Source organism: Eleutherodactylus coqui, chromosome 4 (assembly GCF_035609145.1).
Source record: "Eleutherodactylus coqui strain aEleCoq1 chromosome 4, aEleCoq1.hap1, whole genome shotgun sequence".
Taxonomy (NCBI): Eukaryota; Metazoa; Chordata; class Amphibia; order Anura; family Eleutherodactylidae; genus Eleutherodactylus; species Eleutherodactylus coqui.
This window is the reverse complement of record NC_089840.1, coordinates 276,457,909-276,475,274: the sequence shown is the minus strand read 5'-3', so window position 1 is coordinate 276,475,274 and position 17,366 is coordinate 276,457,909. Positions and strand designations below refer to the sequence as shown.

The following is a 17,366-nucleotide window of genomic DNA, read 5'->3' as shown; positions in this document are numbered from 1 at the left end:
GCACTTAGGGTTGGAGCGGCTTTTGATTTGTTGGATTGCTCCGCTGAGTGTAATTTTGCCAGCAGGTCTCGAAATCTACCAGCCCTTTCTTTCTTAAGCCTAGCTCCGTGTGATATAAAAACTCCTCGCAGAATTTCAGGGCCTCCCATTTCATAGGCGGGGCCATTTCATCCATCCTGTGAATTTCTGCAAAGTTTTCAAAAGTTTGGCGTATCTCATTCAATCAACAGGAGTCTCCCAAGAGGCTATCATTCAGACGCCAGTTGCGTTGCCCGAACCCTGTTTCCCCCCTCGTTAATGCTCCATAGACCGGTGCGTGGCCCGACCAAACAAATCTACCAATCGAGCTTATAGGCGCCAAGTCTAGAAGGCCATGCGAAACTGTGTGATGTTTATATGAGGCATTGTGAATGTTTTACTATTTTTATTTGAACAACATGTATATTCACACAGGTGAAAATCTGATGTGCAGGTCGGCGAGTTCAGTATCGGTCTGAGTTTACTGGATCAGTTTTGCACGCGCCGATGTAAGTGCGGCCTAAGGGTACATGCGCACAGATGCTTAAAAAAGTTGCGCCTGAGATCCTCGGCACTTGGCCATCCCATCCATGTGTATCCGATGTGCGGGACACCACACAGTGACAGGTACTGTTCTCAGCTGAGATTCGGACAAAAACGGGACATGCTGACATTTATTTTTTTACTTGGACTATTCATCCGACTAAACAAACAAGTCTACGTGAAAATCAGCCCGGGCTCTCCGCTCTGCTAATGAAACCAGACTGAGCGCCCCTTTAATTCGAACTTCTCATTCCCGCCTCCAAGACTTCTCCAGAGCAGCACCGGTCCTCTGGAACGCACTACCAAAGGCTACCCGAGCAATCCCGGACTCGCAGAACTTCAGGCGTGCTCTAAAAACGCACCTCTTCAGGGAGGCATACCGCATTCCTTAAACAAACCCCTCTGTACCCCCCTGATAACATGCTCTCTGCCCTAGTGACTGCAATCCCTGCTAGCCATCTTAAACCGCTCCTGCAGTCACACCATTTCTGCCGTCACACGACTAAATGTCTGACCATTGTCTATGTGTATAGCATCGCTCACTCTCCACCTCACCACACCGTGCAGATCTCCAGCCCCTCTACCTCTGTATCACCCCACTATTCATAGTATGTAAGCTCGTTGGAGCAGGACCCTCACCCCTATTGTATCAATCAACTGATTACTATATGTAACTGTGGTTCTGTAATTTTTGTATTTTGTCTTTCTGTATCCCCCTGTCTATGTAAGCGCTGCGGAATATGTTGGCGCTATACAAATAAAGTTTATTATTATTATTAATTCACCCCAATCAGATGAAAGGGCACTTTTGTTACCCGATTTTCACATTGATTTCTCGATCTGAAATTGGATGATAAAATGTCGGTGTGCGTGTACCCTAAGGATGATAAACGCAAGAACTCGGTAAATAATGGGATTTTTACAGCAGGGTTTGATTTATGTCCCCGGAAGGTATTTGAGCCAGTGAGGTTATGATCGCTCTGATAATACACTGCTATACTTCTGTACTGCAGCGCATCATAGCTTATCCTAGTGATCACAGACCCGAAGCAATTGACTGTCATCCATATGCCATGGCAACCCACTGGCCCTCCATGTTTACATGGTTCTCCCATGGGGGGGCTTTCAAATGCTGCGATCAACATTGATTGTGTCATGTAAGGGGTTAACTGCTGGCATTGATGTTCTCACCGATCCCTGCTGCTGCAGCGGGAAGCCAGCTGGGTGAGAACATCACCCGCGGAGCAGGAAGGGGGTTAACCAGGGCATTATGACGCTATGAAGATACAACATGTTATCCGCTATTTCTTCCCCAGTGATTTGTAGGAGTCCGGCCGCTGAAGAAGGATCGGGCGGCCAAAACGTGTCCAGCGCTTCCCGCTAAATGCTACAAACAGCACATCCAGCCGGGAGCTGCGAGCCGAGAAGTTCTGGGGGATTTACTGGTTTCAGAAGACGGAAGATTCTGGAGCGACGAGACGGCGGCTGCACCTCCCAAACCCCAGAGCATCAGTGAGCCGGCGGCCGCGAGGAACGGGGTAAGACTCCTCCGGAGCGCCGGCAGAAGCTGCTGTCCGTCTGCAGCCGCTCAGCAGAAGGGGCTCCCAGGACTAAAGACCTCATGGGGGATTCTGGGGCCGCAGGAGGCAGAAAAAGGGGCATTTTGTGGGGATTTGGGGAAAGCGCTCGTTCTATCAGTTGTGTCACTTATTTATATTCTTCTGGGGGGATTTTGTACGGATTGTAGAAAGCGAATTTGTAGTGGAGGCCGAATAATCCTGATTGTAGCTGGAGATGTTCTCTGCCTTCCGGAGGCTTCTATTCCCAGTCATGTTACAGGCCTGCCAATAGGGGGCGCTGCAGAGGCCTTGTACCATCTCCTATGTACATCCCAGACTCCCCAGAGGAGCGTTACATGGCCGCTAATCTCCTGTACCTCCCCGGGGTCTCCACAAGGGGAAGCTGTGACCCCGCACATACCTCGACCTGCAGCCGGACAGGAGCCGTGGGGTTGTTCTGTGCTTACAGGACCTGTGATGATGTCACCGTCATGTGATCAGTGTGTGGGAGGAGACAAGGGGTCACATGACCAGGTCTCTCTGCTCAGTGGATGCAGGACTCTGCTGTGTGACCTGCAGTTTATGTGTCCCATCAGGATGTATTCAGAGAGTGGATGGAGTAGAGCCGAGCGTGTGAGATGGAGGAGCAGAGCCGAGAGTGTGTGAGATGGAGGAGCGGAGCCGAGAGTGTGTGAGACGGAGCAGCAGAGCCGAGTGTGTGTGTGACGGAGGAGCAGAGCCGAGCGTGTGTGTAAGTCAGGGGTGTAGAGCCGAGCATGTCTGTGAAACGGAGGAGTGGAGCCGATTATGTGCCGAGCGTGTGTGTGATCTACATGTGGGCTGCTATATATATCTGTATAATGTATATATTGCGGCTTGTTGGCCATGACGGTTTTGCTGTTTGTTAGCCACGATGTGGAGGCTGACTGGTCGCTCGGCTCCTATGCAGGTTGCTGGTGGCACTCTGTGAGGGGTTTCCTGCTGCTGTCGGCACCCATATAGATGCATGTTGGTATTTCCCTCAGTCCCCCCCTCCTCTGAGAGGTTTATTAGATGGTTTGTCCTCTGGTCTATCAGCAGGTACTGACGGCTGTATGTTCCTTCCCCCTCCCCCACCCTCACCCCCTCAGCTCTCTGCTGGGTATTGCAGTTATATTTGGGCATGATGCTTGGAGCTGTCATGTCCTCCCAGTTTGCTGTGCAGCTCTTAGTTACGTTGCTGTATATTCCCCTCCCTCGGTTATTCGCATTGTGGTTCGGTCTCCTCTCTTGCCCCCCTGGTAGGGCAGGCAGCCGGCTGAGAGGAGTTTACTTGCCCTTATCAGAGCGGTTAATCTGCTTTTTTTTAAAATTCAAATATTTTTTATTGAATTTTCATCGTCCGAAGACGTTTAAGTAACAATACAAAATACTGAAACATATCCCAAATAGTCTCTCAGGTGCCGCGGGGATAAGTCCGCTGTGCTCTGGATCCACTCTTCTTGTTTGTGAGGATTTTCCATGTGTTGATCCGTGGCATGTTCATTAATTAATTCGGTGACCATGGTGACGCTATTCTCCCTCCCTCTCCCCAAACAACAATTATTTTAGCACATTTACTATCTTAGTTTCTGAGTAAGTCCGAGCCAATAAGACCAAAGGTACGGAGCCATGTAAGCCAAATATTGTAAGACTTTTGTGGTGTTTTTCTCTTGTAATCAACGCTTTTCTCCCACGTTAACATTTGTCTGACTTTGTTTTTGAGTTCCTTCCAGTTGGGGGGAGTTTCGTCCAGCCAGTGTTGCGCTATTAGTTTTCTGGCCAAATATAGAATTCTGGTTATTGCTAGTTTTTCGTTTTCATCTAGAGGTAAGTAGTCTACGTAGCCTAGGATACATACCAGTGGAGAGTGCTCTAGAGTTACCCCATACACATCATGGATTAGTTCACACACTTCTATCCAATACCTCTTTAGTTTTGGACATCTCCACATCATGTGTATTAGATCTGCTGTTTGGGTTTTACATTTATTACATAGGGGAGACTCTCTCAGGCCTATATTATATAAGAACAGTGGCGTTCGGTATCCCCTGTGTAGTAGGTACAATTGTGAGAGTCTGTGGGATTCACTTAGGGAGAGTCTGGGTGTCGCCTGTAGAATCCATCCCATAATGATTCCTCTATTGGCCCAATGTCTCCTTCCCATTTGCTCTTTGTTGCCAGGGGATACCGTTCACCTATTCTGCTCTGTATGCATGTGTATAGCTGTGATATTTCCCCCCTTGTGTTGGTGGCCGTGCCTATGATATCTGCTGGTAGGAATTTCTTTAGCTCCGTATCAGTTGGAGAAATTTGAAGAACTGTGTGTGTGGTAGGTCAAACTCTGCACGTAATTGCTCAAATGACTTCATATCTGTTGTTGTCACTATCTGTGTTACTCGTCGGACCCCCTTATCCTTCCATATCTGGAAGTCTTTCAATTTGTTTAGTTCTTGTAGTTTTGGGTTTTCCCAGATTGGCGTGTATATCGTGTGGACATTGGTCTCTGTGATCTCTTTTACTCTCCACCCTATGTATCAGGGCCAAAGTCGGTAGGTTCTGGTCGTTCGTTTAAATTTAGCGCTCTCCAGGGCTTCGAATACTTAAGTGTTCATTTTTAAAGTATATCTTTAGGAGTCGAAAGCCCCCGTCTTGTGTGTCTTCTGATTCCCACCCGCTAGGATGTTGCAACTGCGATGCTAAGAAAAAGGACATGGGGCTGGGTAGTGCCAGTCCACCCTCTCCTTTCGGGTTATGTAGCACCTCTAGCTTGATTCTGGGTCCTTTCCCTCTCCAGATTAGATCCCTAAATATTCTATTTATTTTATAGAAGTATTTTTGTGTGATCCAATGTGGCGAGTTGTGGAGAATATATAGTAATTGTGGCATCCAGATCATTTTGATCAGGGTTACCCTTCCTATTATTGATAGTGGTAGTTTGCGCCAGATCTCCTGTTTTTCCCTGAAGTTAATTATTAATGGCTCTAGATTTAGTGTCCCGTATTCGTGTACTCTTCTCGGGACCCTAACTCCTAGATATGTGATGACTGGCTCGCACTTCATAGGGGTTCTATTTCCTTCCATTACCATGTTAGGCTCATCTATAGGTAGTATTACTGATTTGTTCCAGTTAATAGTGAGTCCCGAGAATTCTCCGTACTGCCCAATCAAGGACATCGCAGTGTCTAGGGACTCTTCTGGGTTTCCCAAAAACAGAAGCAAATCGTCTGCGTACAGCGCTACTTTTTCTTCTACTTGATCATGTTTAAACCCAGCTATTGTCGGGTGGGCTTTCAGTATGCTGGCTAGAGGCTCTATTACCAATGCAAACAGAAGTGGGGAGAGCGGACAGCCCTGCCTTGTGCCCCTGTTCAATGGGAAGGGCTCTGAACAACTACCATTTACCGTTACGCAGGCCTGCACTTTGGTATAAAGTAGTTTTACCGAGTCAATGAAGGCCTGACCGAATCCCATTTTGTACAGCACTTCCCACATGAATGACCATTCTACGCTATCAAAAGCCTTAGCGTCGTCCAGTGAGCATAATCACTCTTCGCCCTTCGTTATCTGCTGGCATAGAAGTTTGAGGTATAGTCTTCTTATACTAGTTGCTGTTGATCGTGTAGGGATAAATCCATTTTGGTCTGGGTGTATCAGGGATTCGATCACCCTAGTCAGTCTATTGGCTAAGACCTTTGCTAGAATTTTTACGTCTGTGTTTAGTAGTGAGATGGGTCTGTATGAATCTGGTGATAGCGGGTCTTTCCCTGGTTTCGGGATTATTGTGATTACCGCGTTCCGCATAGACGGTGGTAGTTCTGTCCATTGTAACGCCTCTGAATGTACCTCAAGCAGTCTTGGTAGTGGTATGTCTGCATATTTGTTTGTATATCTCCACTGGGAGTCCATCATCTCCTGGCGCTTTATTGTTATTTAGTGATTCTAGAGCTTTTTCCATTTCTTCTACATCTATCGGGGCATCTAGGTATTCTTTTTGCTCATTTGTTAATTTTGGTAGCTTAATATTTGCCAGATATTGATTGATTTGTTCTTTTGTTTTGGAGAGGTTAGAGGAGTAAATTCTGTAATATTGCTTTATTATTTCCCTAATTACATCAGGGTTTGTCTCTATTATGTCCTGATTGCTTTTTATCCCGACATATATGTGGTACCCCTTTGTGCTCTTGATATTATGGCTAGCATGTGTCCTACCCTTTCACCTTCCTCGAAGAAGGATTGTTTTTTAAATTTGTTTTTGTGTGCTGCGGTTTCTAAAGTATACAGGTTTAGGGCCTCATGGTCTCCCCGCCACTGCCTAAGTGTTTCCGCTGTGCCTGCTTCCACATGGCTATTTTCACTAGCCACTAATTTTCCCTTTAGTTTTTGACCCTTTTCTCGATGCATTCTTTTGGCCGCTGTATTAGAATGCCTCTGAGATAGGCTTTCATGGCCTCCCACTGCACGCCCTTGGTTGTGGATCCTGAATTCAGTTCAAAGTATTCTTTTAGCGTTTCCCCCACACCTTGATTGTCTATGAGGCTAAGCCAGTATGCATTGAATTTCCATAGTGGCCGTCTAGGTATTCCTATTTCCTAGTGTTTTATGACTAGTTGTATAGGAGAGTGGTCTGACAAAATTCTGGGTAGATATTTGATCAGTACTATCTTGCTATATAACTGCATTAGCAATCGCTAGATCTATGCGCAACATAGATGTACTAGAGTGGCATGAATATTGTCTAGTACATGGGTTCTTGGCTTGCCATATATCTAGTAGATTTGTCTCTGTTAACAGTCACCCCAGCGCAGTTAACCCCTCTTTGTTCAGTGTTTTCTGTGTGCCCATTCTGTCCCAGTGGGGGTCTATTACTGAATTGAAATCTCCTATTACTAATACTGGGGTGTCTGGTGTATCCACAATAAAATTCAGTATCTGCTTTATGACCGTGCTACTATAGGGGGGTGGAGAGTATATCGAGATCAACAAACAGATATAAATTGTATATCTTGCAATGCAGGCAGACATATCGGCCTTCTGAGTCTATCTTTTGTGCAATTACAGTAAAGGGTATAGAATGATGTACCAAGACACTGACTCCTCTAGAGCATGTTTTGTATACTGAGTGGTAGCTATGTGCGGCCCATTGGATTTTGAACGAAGATAATGAATCTTTAGAGAGGTGCGTCTCCTGCAGGCACAATATTAGTGGATGGTATTCTTTGATTGTCTGGAATATCGCCAGGCGTTTAACCGGGTCTCCCATCCCCCGTACATTCCACGATACAATCGTGAATCTATCAACTATTTTTCATTGGTTGAATATGGACATAGGATGTCAATATTCTTGAGCCTGTCGACACTCCAGACCACCACAATCACGTTACAATTATGTATAACCGCATTCCCCTCCCCATCAGCACATGAGAGACAACAAACAAACCCAACAACCATTGAGTAGCTGATTCTTCATTCTTTAATCTTTGATCTTTACTCTTCTGTCATTTTGCTCCGTTCATTTTTCCCAGGTCAACCGTCGATATTGGGTCTCTCCGTGCGGCGAGGCGATCGCGCGGCAGCGCAGATTGCGGATTCATTTCTTTCCAGCCAGAGCGATGCAGTTTTCGGGTTATCAAAGAATTGGGTCTCCCCCATTGCTACTACTCTCAGTCTGGCCGGGTATAGCATGGCGTATGGTGCATGTAGGTCTCTTAGTCGTTTTTTGGTTTCCATGAAAGTCCCTCTTTTCTTTTGTATTTCTGCTGAAAAGTCTGGGAAGAAGGATATTCTGGCGCCATTAACTTTAATATCGCCTTTGTCTCTGGCCCCTCATAGAACAGTGTCGCGGTCTCTGAAATGGAGGGGCTTCATAAGAACTGTTCTCGGAGGGGTCCCTGGGGGAGGGGGTCTTGTCGGGACTCGGTGGGCACGCTCTATTACAAACATTGGCGAAAAAGCTTCTTTGCCAAATAGGTCTATTAGCCAGTTCTCAAAGTACTCATACGGGTTGTTGCCCTCCATTTTTTCTGGCAGTCCCACTATACGCATATTATTTCTACGGGAGCGGTTCTCCAGATCATCGATTTTTGGCGCAGAGGGATGCAATTTTTTGCGCATTAATATCTACAGCATGTTGCATAGGGGTCACTCTATCTTCTATATCGCTGATCCTTCCCTCTGCAGCGGTTAGTTTTTCAGATATTTTTTGCACATCTTGTCTGATTATGTGCTCTTGCAGTGTGCCAAACTGTTGGTGAAGCATTTGTACTGCATTTGTGCATTTAGTGACAGCCCATAGAATGTCCTGCAGTGTGGGCTCTGCTACATCTGAGCTTGTTTTGCGGAGATGTTCTGTGAGCGCCTGCTTTCTCCCTCCATTGCATGTTAGTGCTCCCTCCCCCTCCTCCTCCTGTATTATCTTGTGCATAGAGTGTCCTACCGGAGTTCCAGGGCTTCCTCCTGTTTCCTTGTGACCGCTTAGTGCAGCTGCTGGTAGTGGCTCTTCCCTGGCATAGCGAGCCAGTTTAGCAACGGTGTCTCTGCTGTGCTCCGGCTGAAGTATCCTCTCTCCTCCCTGCTCCTCCCACTCTGAGTATGTGTCGGTGCCATCTTGCCCTCTCCGGCCGCTCACCTCTCCACCCTTCTCCTTTTCTTTTCTGCGGGTCATGGTGAGTTTTGTCTGCCAGACGCTTCCTCCATACTCCTGGTCACCTGAGAGAGCTCTGTGGCAGGGTTTTTATCTAAATGTCCCAGTTTCAGGATGTTTAAACAGGATATCTGTAACGGAGCTTGTGCCTCACACTCCTGCTCACATCCCTGGCTTGGCTCCACCCCCGGTAGTCTACTTTTAGGCAGGGACCTTTCCAAATTAGCAGCAGGGTCAATTACAGCACATCAACTCGCGATTAGCTTTTGTAAATGGTCACCAGGATAAATCTAGGTCAAAAGCAGGTTGTGTCTACGGCCTGGGATATCAATTAGCTCGAGCCAGGGTCCCCACAGCTCACCATATTTCACTAGGGTGTCTGATTGTATGGCGTGTAGCCTCTCATATAAGGCGATTTGTGAGAGCCGGTTCTGCACCTCTCTAAATGACAGGGTGGGTTGTTACCATCTAGCCGCTATATGGATCCTGGTCGCCATGCATATATTTTGAGCTTATGAGCTTGGTGCTTAACTCTGGGAGGGCGAACTCCCAGTAAGAACAACGTTGGGGATTTTGGAAATGGGCCTATAAATAACCTATGTAGTAACCCGTGAACCTGGGACCAGAGTCTGGCTACCACCGGGTACCTCTACCATAAATGCACGTGGGATCCCATCTCCGAGCATCCCCTGAAACATAAGGGTGAAACTGAGGGGAAAAATGTATTTATCCTAACTGGTACTAAAAGGTGTTCGATGTGGAATCTTGATGGATGTGTCCATTAAGGTGACCTGGTGACTGCCTTTAGTAATAGTTTTGCAGCAGTGGCCCCATCTCTCTTCTGACATTAATTTGTAAATCTGATTCCCATTTTCGCATAAACGGGAGCTTGCCTTCTATATTAGGATTATTCAGTAAATTATAGAGCAAGGACAGGGTTCCCTTTCTCAGGGTTTGCTTTTGCACAGTCTTTCAAGCATTGTCATCTCGGGAATTGCCCGTGGCAAATTCAGTGAATGCAGAAAATGGAAAACCTGATTCACTTGACAAATTTCCGCTTCCGTTGGATTGAACTTAGCTTGAAATTGGGCCAGTGTTAATATATGGGATCCCGTTACAAAACGGCGGAGGTCTGTCAGTTTATTAATCTTCCACCATTGGAAATGGACCAGATCCAGGCTCGGTGACATTCTCACATTTGGGATAATAGGAAGCATCCTAGAGGGTCTTGTAGATAGATTATATTTGAACCAAACATTTCTCCATATTCTCAAAGAGTAGTAAGTGAGTGGACTAATGGCATATAGAGATTTGGGCTCATGGGACTATCTGACCACATCAGGTTGGGAAAAGTCTGCGGGGTTATTCTAGATTATTCCATATCAACCCATAATGGAGCCTTGATGCCCCCTAATGTCGTTATCCAATAGGCCGATTGTGCCGCCACATAGTATTTCCATAAATTAGGAACAGAAAGACCCCCTTTGCTTTTATAATAATACATGAGGATATTCTTAATTCTAGGGCGCTTTGAAGCCCAAATAAATTGAAAAATACGTCGCTGTAAATTTGCTAGAAGTGGGCAAGGAATCGGGATGGGCAGTCTCCGGAACAGGTATAATATAGGAGGTAGTAGATTAACCCCTTAACGACGGCCCCATCGGGAAACTACGTCCTCAGAAAGTGGGCCTTAATCCTAGAGGACGTAGTTTTATGCATCCTCTTTGGATTGATGCCCACTGGCCTGAGGACGTGACAGCTCCATGCTGTCGGTGCCCGCAGGTAGCCGACAGCATGGAGCTGTCATCCCAGGATGCGGGCAGTCCCCCCCGGCATTGCGATCGGCGCTATAAAATGAACAGCGCCGATCGCAAAAAAGTAAAGAAAACAGTGTTAAAAAGTAGTAATTCAGCTGCTATGATGGATCGGATCCATCACGGCAGCTGAAAATACTCACACGGCTTGTCGACGGTGTCCCCCGGAGATCTGGTCCTCCCGGACCCGCCGGCGGCCTTCTGCGCATGCGCGCCTGACGATGACGTCACGCGCACGCGCAAAAGCCCGGGTGTCCCCGGCAAATTTAAAATCTCCTGGCTCCCGGCTCCTGAAGGTAGCCGGGAACCAGGAGGTGTTACCGGGGACCACTGTGAGCGGTCCCCGGGCCCGCGATCACCGCTATCCATTGCGATAGCGGTGATCGCGAAAAAGTTTAAAAAGTAAAACAAAAGTAAAGTTTCACCTCCCCTCATGGATCGGATCCATGAGGGGAGGTGAAGATACTCACCCCCGGTCCTCTGCGATGTCCCGATGTCCCGGGACCCGAAATCCCCGTCTGCGCATGCGCGCCCGATGATTGACATCGGGCGCGTGCACAGAGGGGCTCGAGCCCCGGGAAATTCAAAATTGCTCTGCTCCTGGCTGCCATGTGTAGCCAAGAGCAGAGGGATGTCACCAGGGACATGATCACTGTCATCCAATGGATGACAGTGATCATGTAAAGTAAAAAAAAAAGTGCAAAAAGTAAAAAAAATAAAAATAAAAAAGGGGTAAAAGGTTAAAAAAAAAAGTGCAAAAAGTAAAAAAAAAGTTTTAAAAAGTTAAAAAAAAGCTTGCGTTTCATCTCCCCCCACGGATCATATCCGTGAGGGAGGATGAAATGACTTACCTAAGGCCTGCGGATTTATCCGTGGACCTCACCCCAGCTTCTGCGCACGCGCCCGTCACCAATGTGGCAGGCGCATGCGCAAAAGCCGTGGTTTTTTAAAATCTCCCTGCTCCTGGCTACAAAACTTAGCCGAGAGCCTGGAGATTTCACGGAGGGCCGCGGTGAGCGGTTCCTGATCACGTGTTCGCTGTTATCCAAAGAATAATGGCGATCACGTAAAAGTTAAAAAAAGGTGAAGCTTCATCTCCCCTCACTGATGCGATTGGTGAGAGGAGATAAAAATTTTTACCGGAGGTCTCCATATTTACACCCCGACGCAATCTTCTTCCGTGAACTTTCCCATATTCTGCGCATGCGACCGCTGGCAAAACACCGGACACATGCGCAGGAGTCGGGGAGCCCAGGAAACTTAATATCTCCTTGCTCTCGGCGACCAACGGTCGCCGAGAGCCTGGAGCAGTGACGGGTAGGGGCCTCGTTGAGCGGTCCCCAGTCACGTGAAAAAATGGTAGCGATCTACCTTTGGTCGGTCTCACATGACCGGATAGGAATTACAGATTCCGCATGCGTCTGATCCACGGTATTACGCAGATCAATCGCATTGGATTACACAATTCCGCTCACATTAGCGGGTTGGAATTGCGTAATCCACTCGCAGAAAAGAGAACGCAGCAGGTTCTATTTTACCGCGGATATCCGCAACATAGAGCCCATTGTGCTCCATGGTCATGGATATACCCGCAGCCCATACGCAACTACGTTGTATACAGGCTGCGGGTACCCGCGTCATCGCTAAGCGACGGTGCGGGAAATACAAACAACAACAAAAAAAAGTGTACTGCGCATGACCGCCCGTGTAAGTACGCAGTTATGCGCAGTACATTACGCGGCCGTACGCAGGGTCACAGCCGGGCTCACAGCCGGGATCCGCTGCGGGCCTCCACAAGCGGATTCCCCATACGGCTGCCTGAGCCTGGCGTTATTCAGACCGCTATCTGTAATACGCAATTTACAAGAAGCCCTGGGAACGCCCGCCTTCATGCAGTTCCAGGAGCACCTTGTTGAGCGCCTTCTGTGTGAGACCGCCACACCTCATCAAGCTTACGGAGACTCACAGAGCGCCACTTTTTACACCCCATCCCCGCCGCTGAGGTCAAAAAATGACTCCCAAAAAGCATGAGAGGAGGGGGGATACCCGGTTTTATTGCCCCATGTGCCCATCCCAACCAGCCTCCATAATTACCTGTCTTTGGAAATACTACACAGTTCACATTATTACTTTTATCTAAGATTTGGGGAACGCCAAAAAGGGCGTGGAGGGGGGGGGGGATTTTAGGGAGTCAATTTTTATTCCGTACAAATGAGCAATGGGGCCTGGAATTTATTCAGTTATGCCCTGCAATCCAACTGGTGTTCCCTCCATTACAGGCCTTGCCATGTTTCCTGTAAGTAGATTAGGGCCACAATGGGTATGTTTTTGAACACGGGACAAACGGGGGTATCCATTTGGGGGTGAACGTCTTCATTCCTATGTAAACTGTGCAAAAAAAAAAGTTTTTAAATTGACAAAATTGCCAAAAAAATGAAAATTGTAATTTTTTTCTTCTGCTTTGCTGAAATTTATTCAAATACTGTGTGGTCAAAATACGCAGTACACCCCTAGATGAATTCGTTAAGGGGTCTAGTTTTTAAAATGGGGATATTTGTGGGGGTCTTTATAGTTTTGGACGCTCAATGACTCTATAAGTGGGCAATGGGGCCTGGAATTTATTCCGTTGTACCCTAAAATCCAACGGGTGCTCCTTCCATTATAGGCCTAGCCATGCGTCCTTTAAGTAGATTAGGGCCACAAGGGGTATGGTTCTGAACACGGGACAAACAGGGGTATCCATTTTGGGGTGAAAGTCTTCATTCCTATGTGTGCTGTACAAAAAAAACAGTTTTTAAATTGATACAACTGCCAAAAAAATGAAAATTGTATTTTTTTTCCTACTGCTTTGCTTAGATTTATTCAAAAATTGTAGGGTAAAAATACACAGTACACCCCTAGATTAATTCGTTAAGGGTCTAGTTTTCAAAATGGGATCATTTGTGGGGGTTCTCTGTCGTTTTGGCCGCTCAAGGGCTCTACAAGTGTGCAATGGGGTCTAAATCACCTTCATGCTAAATTTCTGTTCTGAAAGCCACCGACTACTCCTTTCATTTTGGGCCCCGTTGTGCATCCAGACAAAAGATTAGGGCCACAATGGGTATGTCTCTGAACACGGGACAAACAGGGGTATCCACTTTGGGGTGCAAGTCTTCATTCATGTGTGTGCTGTACCAAAAAAGCAGTTTTTAAAACGACAGAATTGCCAAAAAAACGAAAATCACAATTTTTTCCTTTTGCTTTGCTTCAATTCATTCAAAAACTGTGGGCTCAAAATGGGCAGTACACCCCTAGATAAATTCATTAAGGGGTCTAGTTTTCAAAATGGGGTCACTTGTGGGGGTTCTCTTTGATTTTGGCCGCTCAAGAGCTCTACAAAAGTGCTATGGGCCTAAAACTCCTTCAAGGAAAATCTATGTTCTTAAAGCCACCGACTACTCCTTTAGTTTTGGGCCCCATTGTACATCCAGACATAAGATTAGGGCCACAATGGGTATGTCTCTGAACACGGGAGAAACAGGGGTATCCATTTTGGGATGAAAGGCTTCATTCATGCGTGATCTGTACAAAAAAAGCTGTTTTTAAAATGACAGAATTGACAAAAAAACGAAAATCACAATTTTTTCCTTTTGCTTGGCTTGAATTCATTCAAAAACTGTGGGGTCAAAATGGGCAGTACACCCCTAGATAAATTCGTTAAGGCGTCTAGTTTTCAAAATGGGGTCACTTGTGGGGGTTCTCTTTGGTTTTGGCCACTCAAGAGCTCTACAAAAGTGCTATGGGGCCTAAAACGCCTTCAAGCAAAATTTATGTTCTGAAAGACACCGACTACTCCTTTCATTTTGGCTCCCGTTATGCATCCAGACATAAGATTAGGGCCACAATGGGTATGTTTCTGAACACGGGAGAAACGGGGGTATCCATTTTGGTGTGTAAATCCTCATTTTCATGGGCTCTATAGGAAAAAAATATGTCTTTAAAATGACATATTTGCAAAAATATGAAATTTTATTTTTTGTCCCCTAAATTGAACTAATTCCTGAAAAGAACTGGTGGGGTCAAAATACTCATGATACCCCTCAGTGAATACACTAAGGGGTGTAGTTTTTAAAATGGGGTCATTTGTGGGTGTATCTATTATTCTGACACTTATGAGCCTCTGCAAACTTGGCTTGGTGCAGGAAAACAAAGTGCTCCTCAAAATGCTGAAAAGTAATGTTAAATTTGTACGTCCTCTAAATGGTTAAAAAAAACACAAGTTTTTCAAGTGTGCATTCAGAATAAAGTAAACAGATGGAAATACATATCTTATCAAAAATTTGTACAGTATGTTTGGACATATTTGAGATATTACGGTTGAAAATGTGAAAAAATGACAATTTTTTCAAATTTTTTCCAATATTGGTACTTTTAATAAATATACACAAATTATATCGGTCTCTTTTTACAATCTAAATGAAGTACAACATGTGGCGAAAAAACAATGTCAGAATCACTGGGATATGTAAAGCCTTTACGGAGTTATGGCACGTTGAACGACGCATGTCAGATTTCCAAAATTTGGCTCCGTCACTAAGGCGCAAACAGGCTTCGTCACTAAGGGGTTAATCTTCACCGCATGAATCCTCCCCACCCATGACAATAAAGGGTCAGCCCATCTAGTCAATTCTGACACCAATTTATGTATCAAAGGGGGGTAATGCCATTTACATAAAGTAGCTAATGAGGCAGTTAGGTTGATTCCCAGGTAAGGGATTTTTAGGGTTGATGTTGAAAGCCAAAATTTAAATCAATTAGTGTTGTCAGGGAGGGCGGAGAGTTCATGTAAGCAATATAGCACTTATCAGGGTTTATTTTAAGTCCCGAAGGTTATCCAGTAGTCCCATCAGGTTGGGTAAAAAAATTAACGGCTGGGTTAATGTAAGTAACAGATAATCTGCGAAAAGAGTCAATTTATATTCTACACCCTCCACTGTAACTCCTTTCATATTGGGATTTTGTCAGATGGCTATTGCGAGGGGCTCAATCACTAACACGAATATCTCTGGTGAGAGAGCTATGTTGGTTGTACAATGCGCAAAATAAGAACACGTATTGCGGAGCATGTGCGGCATATCAAAATTGGAAATACCAACAGTTTGGGAGTAGTAAAACATTTTCTTGAGATACACTCAGGTAGTCTAAGTAGCTTTGTATTCCATGGCATAGAAAGAGTGTTCAATGTGAAGAGAGGTGTTGTAAATCAGGAGCAAGTGTTTGAGAGAAGCATATTGGATACTTACTATTGGCACGAGACATCCAGATGGTTATGAATTTAAAGTCTGATCTCCTTTATATTTATTGATTTATATTTTAGATGATTTTTTTTCATTCATTATTATATAGTCTAATCGGGGGGCGTGGCCTAACTGAGCACCAAGATGGACGTCTGATCCCGGAGCTCCGAGAACTCTTACTGCTAAAAGCAACAAAAAGCTAAACCGAAGACACACCACCCACCCCACCGGGTTCCCTAGATCCCTCTTTATCGGCAGATGAATCGCCGCATGTCAGCTTGACATCTATCTGGACGTCTGGAGGACTTCTTCACGCCACGTGTCACTAATCGCTCCTCCGATCCTGAGGTCCCGACCCTGCTACCCGCTCCACCAGAGAAAGGCAGGAGTTTTTGCAAGCCTGCAAATATCTTATCAGAGACTCTAGACCGGGAGCACGTGCCAATCGGAGAGAAGGGAGAAGGTGAAGCTACCTCACTAACTGCTCTCTCGCTGCCGCCATATCTGACCTCCCACTTGGCTTCTCTGTTCTGCCGCCGGTTGATGAGGAACGACTCTCCTCAGAGGATCCCACGCCGCCGATAACTGACGCTCCGGAAACTGTTAAAAGTCTCTCTGCACTGTCAGCGCCTGGTGCCGTGACTGCCTTCTCTACCAGCCCCGTGCTGCACACCGCGCCTGCTCCGGAGACCATAGAGGATCTCTCTGCCTGGACTGAGCTCAGTGCTGAGCTGATCTCCTCTGCTGGCCCCGTGCTGCCGACCGCTGCCGCTCCGGAGTCCATGGAGGCTCCCTCTCCCTGGACGGAGCTTAGTGCTGAGCCGGTCTCCTCTTCAGACCCTGCGCTGCTGACCGCCGCCGCTCCGGAGGTCCCGACTGAGCTCTCTGCTAAACTAAAGATCGGTGAGGTGTTTGTCTCCCTAACAGATTCCAGGACAACATCCCTTACCACACAGGACTCCTTAACCGAAGTCCCTGCTCTGTCGGAGTGGAGAGGGAATTCTTTAACACCAGACAATTTCCCGATTCTGACACCCGCCATCTTGAAAGAGTGACTAGATCTTTCTCACCTGGAGGAAAATAGCGGTGAGTGCACAGTTAAAATTAACCCCTCGCTACCTGCATTTGCTGGTAAAAAGATTCTGGACTGTATTCCTGCTGATAAAAAGTCTGAGAGGGAGCTATATACATTACCCGAGCAAAATTTACCAGCACCCAGACCCGAAGGCTTAATCTCTGTACATTTCTGAGAAAACACTCAATCTCCCTTTAACCCCTCAGTGTCAAAATCTACCGCAGCAACCCACTTCCAACAAAATTTAGGAAAACTCCACACCAAAAATTCTTATTACGACCTTGAGGAGAACATTATGTCTGCTAGAGGAAAAGGAACACACAGAGGGCCACAACAGGCACCTAAACCGAATTCTAAACCTCAAAAACATATTTCACCCTCGGCAAGTCCACTTAAACAAAGGCAAAAACTCATGACGGA

At 46.2% G+C, this 17,366-nt stretch overlaps 1 pseudogene; it reads right to left on the bottom strand.

The window, feature by feature from the left end:
* LOC136626713 (zinc finger protein 91-like) overlaps positions 1-17,366 on the bottom strand; it is a 105,073-nt pseudogene that overhangs the window by 14,316 nt on the left and 73,391 nt on the right.